Genomic DNA, 17,317 nt, shown 5'->3' on the forward strand with positions numbered 1-17,317 from the left:
ATACACACACACACCACATTTTGTTTAAGCATTCACCAGTTTATATACACTGAGGTTTCTTCAGTCTTTTGGAAATCATGAATAATCTGCTATGAACACCAATGAGCAAATATCCAAATATTTTCTCCCATTGTGTAGGTTGTCATTTTATTTTTATGATAAAGTCCTTTGAGGCACAGAGTTTTAATTTTTATGAAATCCCATTTAATCTACTTTTTCCTTTTGTTGCTTGTGCTCTAGATATAAAGCCCAAGAAACCATTGTCTAACATAATGTTCTGAAGGTTCTTCCATACATTTTCTTCTTAGAGGAGTTTAATAGTTCTGGCTCTTTTTTAAAATTCTCCATCCATTTTGAGTCCTTAATCTTATGAAGTCTGAGACAAGGATCCTTCTTTATTCTGTAAATGAAAATGCAGTTTTCCTAGCAGCATCTGTTGAACATACATTTCTATACCGATTGAGTGGTTTTTGCCCCATTGTCAAAAATCAGTCAGCCATAAAATCGAGGTTAGATTTCTAATGTCTCAATTCCATTCCTTTGGTCTATATGTCTGTCCTCTGCCAGTATCATACTGGTTTGCTTACTGAGTTTTGTAATAACATTATTTTTACTATTATTATTATTTTAAATTAGAAAAGCTGCAGTCTTATAAAACAATCATGCATAATATACAAGACTCCCATACATCACCACACGACCAGAACCTTTCTTGTTGTGGAACATTTGTTACAAATCATGAAAGAACATGATCCAAATGATGGATAAATAGCAAATATTATTATGTATAGTGTATAGATTATATTTGAAGTATTTTTTCCATGAATCACCCTACTTTTAGCACCATGTATTGGACATTTGTTATAATTCATGAGAGAACATTCTCACATTTGTCCTGTAAACCACAGTCCATCAACCATCACAGGGTTCTCTGTGTTATACAGCCCCATACCATGAATAATCCATCGAAAGTGTACAGCCAGTGGCTCTCAATTACATCATAGGCTTGTGCTGTCATTTCTAGAATGCTTTCATCACTCCAAAAATAAAAATGCCATATACCAATTTACTCCTTTATTGTTAACCCATAATACTGGTACAGTACATTCTTTACCCCTAAAGCAAGAATATTAAAATATTTCCATAACCTGTAGTCCATAAATTATATTAGTTGTATTTTCCCATGCATCACCATATTTTAACGTCTTGTAAGAATGACCTGTATTTGTTCCAGTTCACAAAAGAATATTCTTGTATATGTACTATTAACCACACTCATCATCCACCGCTGAGTACATTATAAGATCCTAGGTTATACTATAGCTTTCTTTCTTTTATTTTTTTGCTTCCCTTTATTTTATTTTGCCTTTTTAAAAAAAGATACATAGATCACAAAAAATGTTACATTAAGAATACATTAAAAAAATATGAGGATCCCATATATCCCACTCCCCACCTCCCCTTCTACTCCCACATCAACAACCTCTTTCATCATTATGGCACATTCATTGCATTTGGGGACTATATTTTGAAGCACTGCTGCAGAGCATGGATAATAGTTTATATTGTACTTCACACTGTTCCCCAGTCCATTCAGGGGGTTATGGCAGAGTATATAATGTCCAGCATCTGTCCCTGTAATATCATTTAGGAAATTCCAAGTTCCAAAAATGCCCCCAAATCACACCTCTTCTTCCCTCTCTCTGCCCTAAGCAATCCCATGGCCTCTGTCTCCACATCAATGGTACAATTTATTCCATTGCTAGAGTCACAATATTTCTATAGTAGAATACCAGTAAGTCCACTCTAATCCATATTTTATTCCTCCATCCTGTGGAACCTGGGATGGTGATGTCCACTCCACTTCTAAATTGAGAGGGGGCTTAGATCCCACATGACCAATGGACGTAATTCTCCTACTTGCAGTTGCAGGCACTCTCAGTTCCCTGGTGTGGTGATTGACCATCTTCACCTCCCTGTTAGCTGACCTGGAGAGCAGGTTTTGCAACTCTGCTGAGGCTCAGGGCCCAGCTGGAACACAGCCAGTTTAGAGATTCAAGTCTCCTAAATACACACCAACCCCAGCACCAACCACAGGTTCACTAAAAGTGAAGAGGCATGAGTAGAAAGGTCACATCTAAGTCCAACTCCATCACATGCAGGAGCACAAATTCCAAAGTAGGGTCCATGGATAAAGCACTGAACTCTAATGCCATCTGCCATGACTGTAGAACCTGTGCACCTCTATAGCCCTCAGGAGCACCAATACCTGGGGTTGTACCTACTTTGGCTGTCTCTGGGATCCTGCTGAGCCTTGCAGAGGCATGAGCCTTTGATGACCTCTCTACTCATTCTGAAGTCTCTTAGCCATATAACCTCATTTGTCTTTACCACCTCTCCCTTTTATTCAAGATTTTTTTCTAGTTGCATCACCGTTTGGTGATTAGTAATAATCCCTTGATGCCAGGGAGGCTCATACCTTGGAGTCATATCACATGCTGGGGGAAAGGTAATGCATTTACAGGCTGAGTTTGGCTTAGAGAGTGGCCACATTTGAGCAACATGGAGGCTCTCAAGAGGTAACCCTGCAGCTCTAGACCTAGTTGAAATTTCAAGCACGCAGGCTCATAAGCATAGTCATCAGTATCAAGTGCTCATAATTGGATCATCCTCCTTCACTGATTGCACTTGGGGGATTGTTGCTGTTCCATTGGGGAATGTGACAGAGCTCTCCTGCCTAGGAACTCAGCACTCCCTCAGTTGTTGTTTGTAACTCTAACTACTATGAAAATACCCAATGGACATCCAAACATTTTTATATATTCTATATTCATGCCCTGGAAAACTTCCTCCCAACCATGTGTCCCCCATCAGTGTTCCTCCCATGCCATACTTGAACCCCTCTGTGATCCAAAACTTCTTCAAAAGTGAAGCCTAATATATTTATTATTGTAAATGGTATTTGTTTCTTGATTTTCTCCTCAGATTGCTCATTACAGGTGTTCAGAAATGCCAATGATTTTTGCACATTGATCTTATAACCTACAACTTTACTGAGCAAATTTATAAATTCTAGAAGCTTTGTTGTAGACTTCTCAGGGCTTTCTATGTATGGGATCGTGTCATCTGCAAATAGTGAATTTTAACTTCTTCCTTTCAAATTTGAATGCCTTTTATATCTGGTTCCTGCCTCAGTACTCAAGCAAGTACTTCTAGCACAATGTTAAATAAGAGGGGTGATAGTGGGCATCCTTGTCTTGTTTCTGATCTTAGAAGAAGGATTTTAGGATTTCACTATGGTAAATGATGTTAGCTGTGGGTTTTTCATATATTCCCTTTATCATGTTCAGAAAGTTTCCTTCTATTCTGATCTTTTGCAGTGTTTTTAATCAGGAAAGTGTCCTGTATTTTGTCAAATGCTTTTTCTGCATCTATAAATATGATCATGTGTTTTTTTTCCCTTTGCTCTGTTAATGTGGTATATTCCATTGATTGATTTTCTTATGTTAAACCATCTCTGCATACTAGGGATGAAATCCAATTGACCTTGGTGTAGAATTCATTTGATGTGCTGTTGAATATGATTAGCAAGTATTTTGTTGAGGATTTTAGTATTTAGGTTCATTAGAGTGATTGGTCTGTAATTTTCCTTTCTTGTTTTGTCTTTATTTGGTTTTGGTATTAGGGTAATGTTAGTATCCTATTATTACTTACACAATGTTCCTTCTATTTCAATTTTTTGAAAGAGTTTAAGCAAGAATGGTGTTAGTTCTTTCCAGAACGTTCAATAGAATTCACCTGTGAAGCCACTTGCCTAGGGGTCTTCTTGCTGGGAGGTTTTGAATGACTGATTCAATCCCTTTACTTGTGATTGGTTTGTTGAGATCATCAATTTCTACTTTAATCAATGTCAGCTGCTTATGTCTTTCTAGGAATTTGTCCATTTCCTCTAAATTGTCCTTCTCATTGCCATACACTTTTTCAAAGTATCTCTTATGATAGTCTTTATTTCTTTGGGTTAGTGGTGCTATCCCCTTTCTGATTTCTTATTTTGTGTATTTGCATCTTCTCTCTTTTTCTTTGTTAATCTAGCTAAAGCTTTGTCAATTTTATTGATCTTCTCATAGAACCAGCTCTTTATTATGTTTATTTTTTCTAGCACTTTCTTATTTTCTATTTCATTTAGTTCTGCTCTGATCTTTGTTATGTCTTTTTTACTTCTTACTTTAAGGTTAGTTTGTTGCTTTTTTACTAATTCCTCCAGGTATGCAGTTAGGTCTTCAATTTTAGCTCTTTCTTCTTTTTTGATGTATGAATGTATGGCTATGAATTTCTCTCTCAGTACAGCTTTTGCTGCACCCTGTAAGTTATGACAGGATGTGACATATATGACATATGTTGTGTTGTTATTTTCATTAGTTTTGAGGCAGTTACTGATTTCTTTTGAGAGTTCCTCCTTGACCCACTCTTTGTCTAAGAGTGTGTTGCTTAACTTCTACATCTTGGTGCCTAATCTGGGTCTCTAGTCCCTCAGATTTCCAGCTTCAAACAACTGCTATCAGAGAAGTTATTTCGTATGATTTCAATCTTTCTGAATTCATTGAGACTTTCTCTATGGCCTAGTATGTGGTCTATCTTGGAGAATGATCCATGTACTCTTGAGAAGAATGTATATCCTGCTCTATTTGAGTGTAATAGTCTGTCTACATCTATTAGGTCCAGCTCCTGTAATATATTGTTCAAAGTCTTTGTTTCCTTATTGATTCTCTGTTGAGATGTTCTGTCCAATGGCGATATTGCTGTATTAAAGTTCCCCCACTATGATTATAGAAGCATCTATTCCTTGACTTAGTTTTTCCAGTGTTTGCCTCATGTATTTGGAGGAACCCTGGGTGGGAGCAAAAATGTTTACAGTTGCTCTTTATTCTTGAACAATTACCCCCTTTTGCTAATATGTAGTTTCCATCTTTGTCTCTCACAACAGTTTTGCATTTAAAGTCTATTTTGTCTGAAATTAATAGAACTACTCCTGTCCTTTTTTGGTTATTGTTTGCTTGTAAGACGGTTTTCCAGCTGTTCACTTTCAACCTCCTTGAATCTCTGGGTCTAAGCTTATAGATGGATTATATTTCCTTATCCATTCTTCCAATCTGTGTCTCTTGGCAGGTGAGTTTAATCCATTGACATTCAGTGTTATTACTTTCAAGGAATTTCTTATATGAGCCATATTTTCTTTGGATTTGTGTTGTCATATGTTGTTTTTTTTCTTTTTGTCTTTTCAGTTGTACTTACACTCCCCTCCAACTCTGTCTCTCCTGTTTTTTGTTTTTTTTTTTCTCTCTTTCCTCCTGCAGAACTCCCTTTAATATTTCTTGAAGGGCAGGTTTCTTGTTGGTGTGCCCTCATAGTTTCTGTTTATATGTGGAGATTTTGAACTCTCCATCATTTTTGAATGCTAGCTTTGCTGGATAGAGTATTCTTGGTTTGAAATTATTTCCTTTTAGTACCTTGACTATGTCATACCACTGCTTTCTTGCCTCCATGGTTTCAGGTGAGAAATGAGCACTTCATCTTATGGAGCCTCCTTTGTATGTGATGGTTCTCTTTTCTCTTGTTGCTTTTAGTATTTTCTCTTTGTCTTGTGCATTGGATAATTCGACAAGTATATGTCTTGGGGTATGTCTTGGGGTAGGCCTGTTGGGATTTATGCTGTTTGGGGTGTGTTGTGCTTCCTGGACATGTACATGCATGTCCCTCAATTGGTTTGGGAAGTTTTCGGCCCTTATTTCCTCCAACACCCCTTTTGTCCCCTTTCCCTTTTCTTCTTCTGGGATGCCTATAATGTGTATGTTTGCATGTTTTGTGTTCTCATTCAGGTCCCTAAGTCCCTGCTGGATATTTTCTCTTTTTATCCATCAATTCTACAATCTGATTTCAGATGTACTGTCTTCCACATCATTAATTCTTTCCTCTGTCTCTTCAAATCATCCATCTCCCTCAGTAAGTATGGAAAGTTTTCAGCCATTATTTCAATGAACACCCTTTTCCCTACTCTTCTCCTTCTGGGATGCCTATAATGCATATGTTTGTGCACTTTGTGTTATCATTCAGGTCCCTAAGTCCCTGCTGGATTTTTTCTATATTTTTATCCATCAATTCTACTATCTGTTTGATTTCAGATATACTGTCTTCCACATCACTAATTCTTTCCTCTGTCTCTTCAAATCTGCTGTTATTTGCTAAGAGTGTATTTTTGATTTCTTGGATTGTGCTGTTCATCACAATCATATCCATTATCTTTTTGTGTTATGTTTACAATTTCTTCTATATGTCCTCCATGTGTTTTCTTAATAAACGCAATATCTTTCTTGACTTCATTAAATTGTTCCATGATATTTGTTTGGAGAGCTTTGATTAGTGGTTTGAGGTTCTGCTCCTCTTCCTCGTTTTTAATTTGTTCATTGTAGTGGGTCAATGGGTTTTCCTGATTATTGGTATGGTTTGTAATTTTTTGTTGCTGTTTGGCTATCATTTTATCTCAGTGGGTTTGTTCAGTTTATTAACTTCTCTGTCAAGTCTCAGGACTTTTTTAGGTGCTGTTTTTGTGTGTATGTTAAGTTTTGTCTTTGACTCTTTGTTCTTCTTATTCTATTTCCTTGTTGTCTAAGTTTCCTTTAAGGAAAATATTAGGGCCAGGGAAAGCTAAATAGTAAGAAAAGAAAAAGTATAATAGTAGTATTAATAGTAAATATTAGCAGAAGAACCATGTGAGAAATAAGAGAATGAATATTAAACACATGTAGGCTGTATAGACATATAACAATAAAAAAGTGAGATGTAAACTGAGTATGGAGAAGAATATAGTATGAATTAAAAGGCCAGTGTGTTCAGAAGAGAAGGAAGGAGAAAAGAAAGGAAAACAAAATAGTGAATAAAAGATAGAAAATAGAATAGAGGTGTTAGAAATAAAAAGTTAGAAAAATTGGGGGCTAAACAAAGATGGAATGTAAGAGCAACAACAGAAGATGGCAGATAGAAAGATGTAAAGGAAAGGGGATAGCATTGGTAGCCAAAATCAGTCCACAGAGAAAAGAGGAAATCGAAGATGAAGAAGCACAGCAAATAAGAAACACTGCCTACAGCACCTAATAGAAAAAAAGAAAAAAGGTGGTTGGGGGATAAAGAGGAAGGAAAGACAAGAAAACAAACAAACAAAAACCAGACAAGGCATCAAACAAGGATCCTCTTGCAACTGAATAAACTGCTTGGGAATCTATCCTCCCCCCTTTTTACCTTCCTCACTTCCCTCTCAGGGCAGCAGGAAGCCCATGTGAGACCTCTCCTCTGAGGTTCAAATGGGACCCTAGTGAACCAACTCACCACAGAAAATAATGACTCTTAGTCTCTTTGAGAGCGAGCACTCAGATCCTTGCCAGGATCCCTAAATATGCTATTGGAAGTCTACCAAGCACATCCTACTGTCCCCCTCCTTTAGGTGTTTTGCACAGGACTAGTTAAATGCCTGACTCCACCTTTTCCCAGACGAGTTTTCCCTATCCCAGGGCATTTACATAAATCAGGCTGTCTCAGGAGATTCACCTCTCCTCTCTTTCAAGCCTCTCTGCAAGCCAGCTGGCATGCTCATGCAAGCTCAAAAAAAAGGGGGAAGGACCAGATAATTAAACCTCAACTCCTCAGGGCCCTCTGCACCCCTCACAAGAACCCTCCCACTCGCAGAGTTTGTCTGTGACCAGTGGGCTAGGGGAATGCTGGGGTTCAGGGAGTTCTAGGTTCAGGGTATGTGGGCTTTGGGAATGTGGGCTCAGAGAATGTAGGTCTGGGGAGCACAGGGTATGGGGAGTGTGGAGTTCAGGGAATATGGGGTTCAGGTAATGTGGGTTTGGAGATTGCAGGTTTGGGGAACAACGAGCTCAGGAATGCCACTGTACAACCAGCAGTGTTCAGGGAATGCTGTGGCTAGCGGCCCTAGGGGAAGGATTTAGCCTTCTCACAGTTTTCAGCTCAAGCGCTGGAAACCCATAGTTTTACCTTGAGCAAGCATTCCTTTTGTCACACTCTCCAGATCAATGTCCAGAAACTTCCTACTTTGTGGCTCCCAAAACAGCTCACTCAGGCAGGATTCTGTCCCCACTAAGCCAGTTTTTTTTTTTTTTTGCAGGAGAGATGGTGAGGGTGCACTCACTCAGATTCCATCTTGCCCCACCTCCTATAGCTTTCTTTCAATTGGCATTTATGTCCCTACCCCACCCTTTCACTCACAATTATATTTATAAAACATGAGTATTAGTTATACTCACCATAATGTGTTAACGTCCACTCTATCCATTTGAAAACCTTAAAAATAACCTTATTAAATATTCTACATATATTAAACATCCGTTCCCCTTCTCTACCTTCATTCTATCTCTCAGAAACCTATATTCTAGATTTTAACTCCATGAGTTTACTCATTGTAATTGGTTCATAATTCTAATACTATACAATTGCGGCGGCTTGCTCAGTCGGTAGAGGTGGGGTCTGGCTGCGGACGAGGGGTCGGTCCAGCTCTGGACGAGGGGTCGGTCCCACTTGGGACGAGGGGTCGGTCCGGCAGCAGACGAGGGATCGGTCTCACAAGGGGTTGCGCGGTTCGGCTGACGGGGTCGCCCGGCGAAGCCGGCGACGAAGGGGTCGCCCGGAGAAGCAGGCGACGAAGGGGTCGCCCGGAGAAGCAGGCGACGAACTGGGGACAAGGGAGGCCAGGCCCTTGTCGGGGGCTCTCAGGACTGGAGGGCGCACGGCAGAAGAACTACCGCGGAGACAAGGTAAACACGCAAGTCCACTTTACTGAGGGAGAGGCAACAGTTTTATAGGGGCTGGGGAAGGCTGATTGGTCGAAGCCACGCCCTGTTCTGATTGGTTGCCGGCAAAAGGTCAGTGGGCGGTACTGGACGGGGGAGGGGTGGTGGTTAGGGATTGGCTGTCGCTGTTGCTGGGGGAAGGGGCAGGGTTTAGGGATTGGTGGCTGCTGTTGCTGGGGTGGAGGGCAGACTGGATTTTTCCGCCCATGCCTGGCTGTTGCTGCTGCCGGGGGAGGGGAAAAGGGCGGGCTGGATTTTTCCGCCCACACCTGGCTGTTGCTGCTGTCGGGGGAGGGGAAAAGGGCGGGCTGGATTTTTCCGCCCACACCTGGCTGTTGTTGCTGTCGGGGGAGGGGAAAAGGGCAGACTGGAATTTTCTGCCCTGCGCCTGCGCAGGGAGAAGGAAGGCATCGTGTGGCGCCATCCGGGAGGAGGGGCGGCCGCGGAAGCATGGCTGCCGAGAAGGGGAGACCCGAGGGCACTCTGCGCCCATGCCGAGCTCCCTTCAGGGGTGGCGGTGAATCCGACCAGCCACCCTATTATGGGGGCAGCGGCTTGGCCTACCGCGGCCGCTCCCCCGCCAGGCCAGCAAACCACGCTTCAGCCCGAGGGGTGACCGCATTTCCCCCTTCTTTTCAAATAAGGACCAGGATGGCAGCAGCAACAAGTAGCCGAGGCCCAAGAGGCAGTAAGCAATGAGGGAAGCGGGGCTGAAGAGGGAGGTGAGTATGCCGGGGATAAATGTACAATTTGGGGGGCAGTATCTTGCCGTTGCAAGCAAGGGTGGCCAATGTCCAATTCTTGTTGATCTCGGTGGCTATAAGGTCCATCTGCTTGTTAAAAGTCCAGGATGACAGCGCGTTACAGGTAGTTGATCTCTTCTTGGCGGCGAAGAGCGGTAGAGGCAGACTGTGTGATGGTCTGGAGGATCGCAGCGGTGAGGACAAGTCGCGTCAGGGCACCAGCGACGGTGGTGGTGGCAGCGTCGGGAGTGGTGGAGACGTAGGCGAGGACAATAAGAAGGCCAAAGTCTTCACGGGTGCGAGAGAGGCCGATGTTAATGGGGCGGGCCGACATGGGGCGGCCCAATCTGCAACGCAGTAGGGGTTCAAGCGAAAAAAGGAGGGGGCGGGGGATGAGAAAGGACGCTTTGGATGGCTGAGAAGAGGAGTGAGGTCGAGACAGGAGGAAGCTCCGCAGAAGTATGGGGAGCTGTTAAAAGCAGAAACGTTATTAGATGCTAGAAAGCAGGCCGCAGGCTGGGGAAAGCAGGTTGCGGGCCGTTTCGCGGGGCTGGAGCTGCTTGAGAGCGATGGCGGCATGGGAGGCCGTGGTTACAATCTTCTGGGGTGGTAGTGGCTAGACAGATGGTGGAAAATATTATCAAGAAAGCAAAGGTTATGAGGAAGAAATAGAGTATTAAAGGCTGTGGGGGAAGTGAGAAGATCATTTAGAGGATAGGGTTGAGAATGGTATGTTTAAGACAGAAGCTTTGTGGTTTGTAGGAGACTGCTTTATAAACGAAGGAGAATGAGGGCAGTAAATATAGTAACGATAGATAGGAAGATGACAGTGAGGAGGAGTCTTTGTTTAAGGTTCCAATCGTCCGGCGCAACAGTGGCTAGGCCGATAGCGAGGGGTGTTGCTAAATAGACAATGGCTGCAAAGACAAAATCATCTTCTGTTTCCTCAAAAATAACTTTTCTTTAAATACTTAGTAGCATGCAATATTAGAAACCGTTTCCTAAAAGCAAGTTGGCAGGGGAGCTTGGTTGCTGTTAATCTTTCCTGTTATAAAATTACCTTTTATTATTATTATCATCAATTTAGTTTTATATATATATATTTAAGAATGACCTTTTGGAATTAGCCATTTAATACCTTAATGTAAACTATTGAAGATAAATTTTATCTTTACAGAACACATTCCCTTACGTAAAGTTATCACAATACCTTTTACACTTGCCGCATGCAAACTAAATTTCAAGAGTTTATGAAAAATTAGCCATCTTACTTTAGGACAAAATACGTCATTTTGCAAAACTTATTACATTTCCGTTAGCATTTTTACAAACTTTTAACCTTTTTAATATTCATATAAGTTTTACATTCTTTATATTATCCTGTGAAGAAAAATAAGTTATTCATTTTAATCTAGGCAAGAACAACTTTTTATGAAGACGTACAGTTAATTTTGTTAATTAAGACTTAACAATTTTTTTTTAAATTGTAGATATCTTATTAACATTTAAACTTATGTATTAATATAATAAACTTAAGTATTAATATAAGCACTTATTTAATTTTTGGCCATTTGAATAGAGCTCTTTTAAAGATTTCTAGTAATTTATATTTACCATCCGGAGGTATCACAATATACGTTGACATTGAACGAACAGACAGACAAACACAGAACAATTACAACACATTAACAGAAATATATAATTTATTTACAGTTGACTCATAATTCTTACTTTCTTGGTATAGCTGCTTTTAAATCCTTTTTTATATAGCATATCATAGATTATACCCTTCAAGATTTCTTCTGGACTTCATGTTGCCTGTAATAAGCCAGGAGGGAATCTTTTACCTTCCTGCTCCACAGCAAAAGTGACCCTATCTATAAGGCGAGTATAGGTGTCCGGGTCCCAAAGCTGACACGTGGTAAGCCACAGATTAAAGGGGAGAAGAAGGTCCCAATATACTTGAAACTGTTTGAAAGAGATCTTACACCGGTGAGTGTCTAGGAGACCGGCAAGAGCCCGAACTTGTGGGGCTTGCTTAGCAGATAGGATGTTACCCATTGCTAATGGCCTTTTGGAGCCGATAAGAAAAGGGGCCCTTACCTTGAGAGCGCGGCGATGGGAGCCGAGGTGCGCGGTGAGACGAGGGGTCAGAGCCGGTGGGGCTCCGACGGTGGTCGCGGGCCAAGAGAAGGCCCCGACGAGGGGAGGGCGGGACGACGAGCAGTGGAGCAAGGCAAAGGGGAGCAAGCGCGGAGGGGAGGAGGCAGAGGTGAAGGCAGGAGAGGAGGTGCTCAGGCACGCGCTCCTGAGAGTTTTATTGGTGCCTCTTAATCATAGCGGGTCGGTATAAGCCCCCGACATGGAAGGAGAAAGCCATCCAGCGATTCTCCCAGACCGCCGTGGATCATATGAGGTCACCAAGGTTCAGGAGCAGCAATGCAGAGTGAAAAGATAGGGGTGAGAAGAGAGGAGAGCGTAGGGCTATGGTAGGATTACTTCAGACGTGCAAGCGCACGCTCCCGAGAAATCCAAGGCTCCTCTTAATCATAGCGGGTCGGTATAAGCCCCCGACATGGAAGGAGAAAGCCATCCAGCGATTCTCCCAGACCGCCGTGGATCGTATGAGGTAGCCAAGGCTCAGGTAGCAGCAATGTTGCACGAGAGAAGTCCCAAGGTGAGAAGAGAGGAAGGCGTAGGGCTGTGGTAGGATTACTTCAGACGTGCAAGCGCGCGCTCCCGAGAAATCCAAGGCTCCTCTTAATCATAGCGGGTCGGTATAAACCCCCGACATGGAAGGAGAAAGCCATCCAGCGATTCTCCCAGACCGCCGTGGATCATATGAGGTAGCCAAGGCTCAGGTAGCAGCAATGTTGCACGAGAGAAGTCCCACGGTGAGAAGAGAGGAGGGGGGGGGGGGCGTCAGGTTATGGAGTGAGGCTGTGGTGGAGTTGCCTTTCCCCACGTTGGGCTGTGGTGGGGTTGCCTTGCCCCACGTTGGGCGCCAACTGCTGCGGCTTGCTCAGTCGGTGGTGGTGGGGGTGCTCTGCCCCACGTTGGGCGCCAACTGCGGCGGCTTGCTCAGTCGGTAGAGGTGGGGTCTGGCTGCGGACGAGGGGTCGGTCCAGCTCTGGACGAGGGGTCGGTCCCACTTGGGACGAGGGGTCGGTCCGGCAGCAGACGAGGGATCGGTCTCACAAGGGGTTGCGCGGTTCGGCTGACGGGGTCGCCCGGCGAAGCCGGCGACGAAGGGGTCGCCCGGAGAAGCAGGCGACGAAGGGGTCGCCCGGAGAAGCAGGCGACGAACTGGGGACAAGGGAGGCCAGGCCCTTGTCGGGGGCTCTCAGGACTGGAGGGCGCACGGCAGAAGAACTACCGCGGAGACAAGGTAAACACGCAAGTCCACTTTACTGAGGGAGAGGCAACAGTTTTATAGGGGCTGGGGAAGGCTGATTGGTCGAAGCCACGCCCTGTTCTGATTGGCTGCCGGCAAAAGGTCAGTGGGCGGTACTGGACGGGGGAGGGGTGGTGGTTAGGGATTGGCTGTCGCTGTTGCTGGGGGAAGGGGCAGGGTTTAGGGATTGGTGGCTGCTGTTGCTGGGGTGGAGGGCAGACTGGATTTTTCCGCCCATGCCTGGCTGTTGCTGCTGCCGGGGGAGGGGAAAAGGGCGGGCTGGATTTTTCCGCCCACACCTGGCTGTTGCTGCTGTCGGGGGAGGGGAAAAGGGCGGGCTGGATTTTTCCGCCCACACCTGGCTGTTGTTGCTGTCGGGGGAGGGGAAAAGGGCAGACTGGAATTTTCTGCCCTGCGCCTGCGCAGGGAGAAGGAAGGCATCGTGTGGCGCCATCCGGGAGGAGGGGCGGCCGCGGAAGCATGGCTGCCGAGAAGGGGAGACCCGAGGGCACTCTGCGCCCATGCCGAGCTCCCTTCAGGGGTGGCGGTGAATCCGACCAGCCACCCTATTATGGGGGCAGCGGCTTGGCCTACCGCGGCCGCTCCCCCGCCAGGCCAGCAAACCACGCTTCAGCCCGAGGGGTGACCGCATACAATATTTGTCTTTCTGTTTCTGGCTTATTTTACTCACCATAGAGTCCTCTATTTTCATCAGCGTCGTCATTTTCTTCATGATTTCATGTTATCTTACAGCTGAATAGTTTTCCATCTTATGTACATATCACATTTTGTTTATCCATTCATTGATTGATGAACACTGGTTTTATATACCTTTTAGCAATTGTGAATAATGCTGCTTTGAACACTGGTGTGCAAATGTCAATTCACATCCTTGTTTTCAGTTCATCTGAATTAATTCCTAGTAGTCGGATTGCTCAATCAAATAGCAGTTCTTTGTCAGATCACACAACAGTTCTACATTTAGCTTCCTGAGGAACCACCAAACTGGATTCCACAAAGGCTTCATCATTTTACATCCCCACTAACAGTGAAGAACTGTTCCTCTTTCTCCACATCTCCTACAGCACTTGTATTTTTCTCTTGTTGTTTTTTTCAGACATGAGACCAATTTACTCGGAGAATTCACATTTCAGATTGGGAAAGTATATCCAGGGGCAAAGAGTTTAGGATAATCATTTCATGGAGGCAATCGCATTTGCTAGAGTTATATGGTCATAGGTTAGTATCTGAATAAAAGAAATCATAACTCCTTAAAATGATTTAACAGGGGTGGTGGGAGATAATCATAATTGAAATTTCATAGAATAAACAAAGGAAACAATCAGCTTACATAAGTAAGGCCTGAAATGTGTTAGTGCTAGTAGTAAACTTTTAGTCAATTTAACTCAATGTACATTTAGCATCTTATTTGTGTAAAACACTGGACTAGGTGCTGGGGTTGAGATGGAAATACAAAATTACAATAAAATACAAAATCTACAAGAGGCAATCCCTGTCCTTATAAGTGAGGTACAAACTACTGCTCCAATAACAGGGAGGAGGGTTTACTTCCTGGTAAAGGTTAAAATTGGGAACTGCTTACATGTGCGCACCATGCTGTGGGCCAAAGTCCAACCACCCTGTGCACTGTCAGTTACCTATGGGGTGCAGAGACAGGTCAGACCTTGTGGGAGCCTTGGATCTGATGCTAAAAGGAATGGGAAATCTTTGGAGGGTTTTAAACCTGAAGGTGACAAAGTCTGCTTTTCACAGAATTTCAAGCCCTTCCTGGTATGGACTGGGAAATGAAGCCAAGGTGGTCATGATTTTCTCAAGATCATACTACCAGAACTCAGCCCTGTTTCAAGTTGTTTCCTGCTGCTTCCACCCCATCTTGTACTTCTTTCTTCTCTTCATTTGTGCATTGGCTAGATGTTAGACCATGCCTCAAGTTTACTAGTAATTTTCTCCCATCCACCTGATGCCATTGCTGGGAAGCCTAAGCTAGATTTCATCCCTGGTGTAGCAGGGGAAACTTGGGAGGCCCTGAGAGACATATAGACATGTCCAGAGTCACAGAACTGGTAGGAGGAGGAAGGTTGTGTATCCACTTGTCTCCTCAGGTAGTTCTTGATGCTCCTTGCCCTAGCAGGGCAGCCTGGAGGGCTGTGTTTGGGAAATTCTGTACAGATGGGAATTGTCATGGGAAAGGAGGGCAGGGGGTAGGCATTCAGCAGCCCAGAGGGGACACTGAGGAGTTGTTGTCCACGGAGGGGTCACAGGAAGTGGATGCAGGAAGTTACCTCATTTCCTTGGAGATAGAACACAACAGAAGTTTGAACTCTGGTAACCAGGCACCCACATTCTAGAGTCTGCTCTTAACAGCTCACTCAGGCATAGATGCTCAAGGGAAGGTGTTTTCTTGTTGCTGTCTACCTGATTCCCATGGCATTGGCCAAAGGAAACCCCACAGCAAGAACTTTATCCAATGCTGCAGGTATTGGCTCAACCCACACCTTCAAAGATTCTGGCCATTTACCAAAAGGAAACCAAAGGTGATGCAGGGGCCCCATGGAAAGGGGATGCAGGCCAGGCTAATCCTGTGATTCTTCCTGGGCAGCCTCAGCACCTCCCACTCCCAGTACAGATGTATGAAAGGGAGACCTGAGTGTGGACTGAGGCTGGGCAGAGAGAGGTGATTGGGGATGAACACCTGGTAGACTCATCACATTTACATCCAGTTCATGGCTGGCAGTATTAGAAGGGGAGGGCTGGGGTTGGTGCCATCTACCCAGACATTGATCCTGAGCTGCAGAACTGTCATTTCCCTCCTGGGAAGAGATGTATACAGATAGGGTCCCTGCATTATCAGGGAGTAGAACTTCATGTAGGGTTATTCCTCTGGATGACTACCAGGCTGGGCCCTGAAACCTTGCGGCCCTGCTGATGACCCTGTCTTTGCAGCATTCCAACCATGAGACCAGCTCAGAGCAGGATGACGGTGTCATCACCACCACCTCCCTGACCAGGGCACCTGCACACATGGCCACCAACAGAGGCCAGAACAGCCCTGAGGTGAGATGGGAGCTGAGGGTTCTCCACACACAGGTCCAAAACAGCCAGGGGACTCCAGAACTGTCCCTATCCTGGGAGAATCTCTAGGCTCCCTACCAGGGATTCCCCTTGTTGGAACTCAGTCCCATTCCCTGAGGAATCTGGGACTCCACCCCAACCCCAACACCCAGCCCCACTCATGACCAGGTGCATTATGTGTTAGAATATCAGAAATGAGGCTTTTATAATGATTCATCTGCATGTTAAACCATGACAGTCTTTGTTTTTTATCCTGCCTTGGTGGTTTGATCTACCTGCCTCTAGGTGCTCCCATCCTCAGGTGTCCCATATGCATTCAGATAGACTGTCTCTCAACACCTTCTCTACCCTTATGCATCCTCATGTTTCCTAGGTTGTTTTCATCCAAAAAGGGTGAGAAGATTATACTGTACTTCATATTTCTCTGGAACTTGCAAACTCATATAGTTCAATACATGACTCTTGTAGGCCAGGTGACAGGGCTACAACATGATTTAAAGGTGAGTCAGGAACCTCAAATGTCCAGCTTCACTGTCCTTGGAACTAGATAGGACTTCTTCCTCTTGCCATTTCAACAGGGCTGCAGGGAAAGTCATGTGATCATGAATACTCTAATGTTTCCAGTTCTCCCAGTATGGACTCCCAGGAGTGGGATGACTTGTTTGAACATTAGACATATTTAATGATTGAACGGCTGGGGCCAGATTCCATGAAACAATTCAGACATCCAAGAGCAGGCAATGAAATGCTTGCTTCTCTTCAATCCAGTGACCTTGGTTGTAAAAGTCTGAAAATTTGCCCATCTGGTGTCAGCAAGGCACAATCATATATGCAATTGCCCCTTTAGAAGGTGATCTACACTTGAATATTTTCAAGACCATTTGGAATTTCTCTTCCATGTGGTATCAGCTCATTTCCTTGGACAATCCTGGGTCTTCCTCCCTCTTGGAATCTCCAGGAATTTAGCCTTTACAGAATTTGGTAGCACCTTAGCCTCAGGTCCTCAAAACTCCCTTTAATTTGAAAGTGAGGAGTGAAGGTTTTTGAGGTCTTTGAATCAAATGCATGAACACAGGATGGGTCTCCCTATGTCCTGTCACCAACTTAGAGGGACCTGGAGTACCTGGACACATGCAACATCCTGGGGAACAGTCAAGGTTTCTTCGCCACCCAACAAACAAGTATACAAAGGGTCAGCAGGTGAGCACAGCACCACTTCCACAACC

This window comes from Dasypus novemcinctus, chromosome 28 (genome assembly GCF_030445035.2).
Source record: "Dasypus novemcinctus isolate mDasNov1 chromosome 28, mDasNov1.1.hap2, whole genome shotgun sequence".
NCBI lineage: Eukaryota > Metazoa > Chordata > Mammalia > Cingulata > Dasypodidae > Dasypus > Dasypus novemcinctus.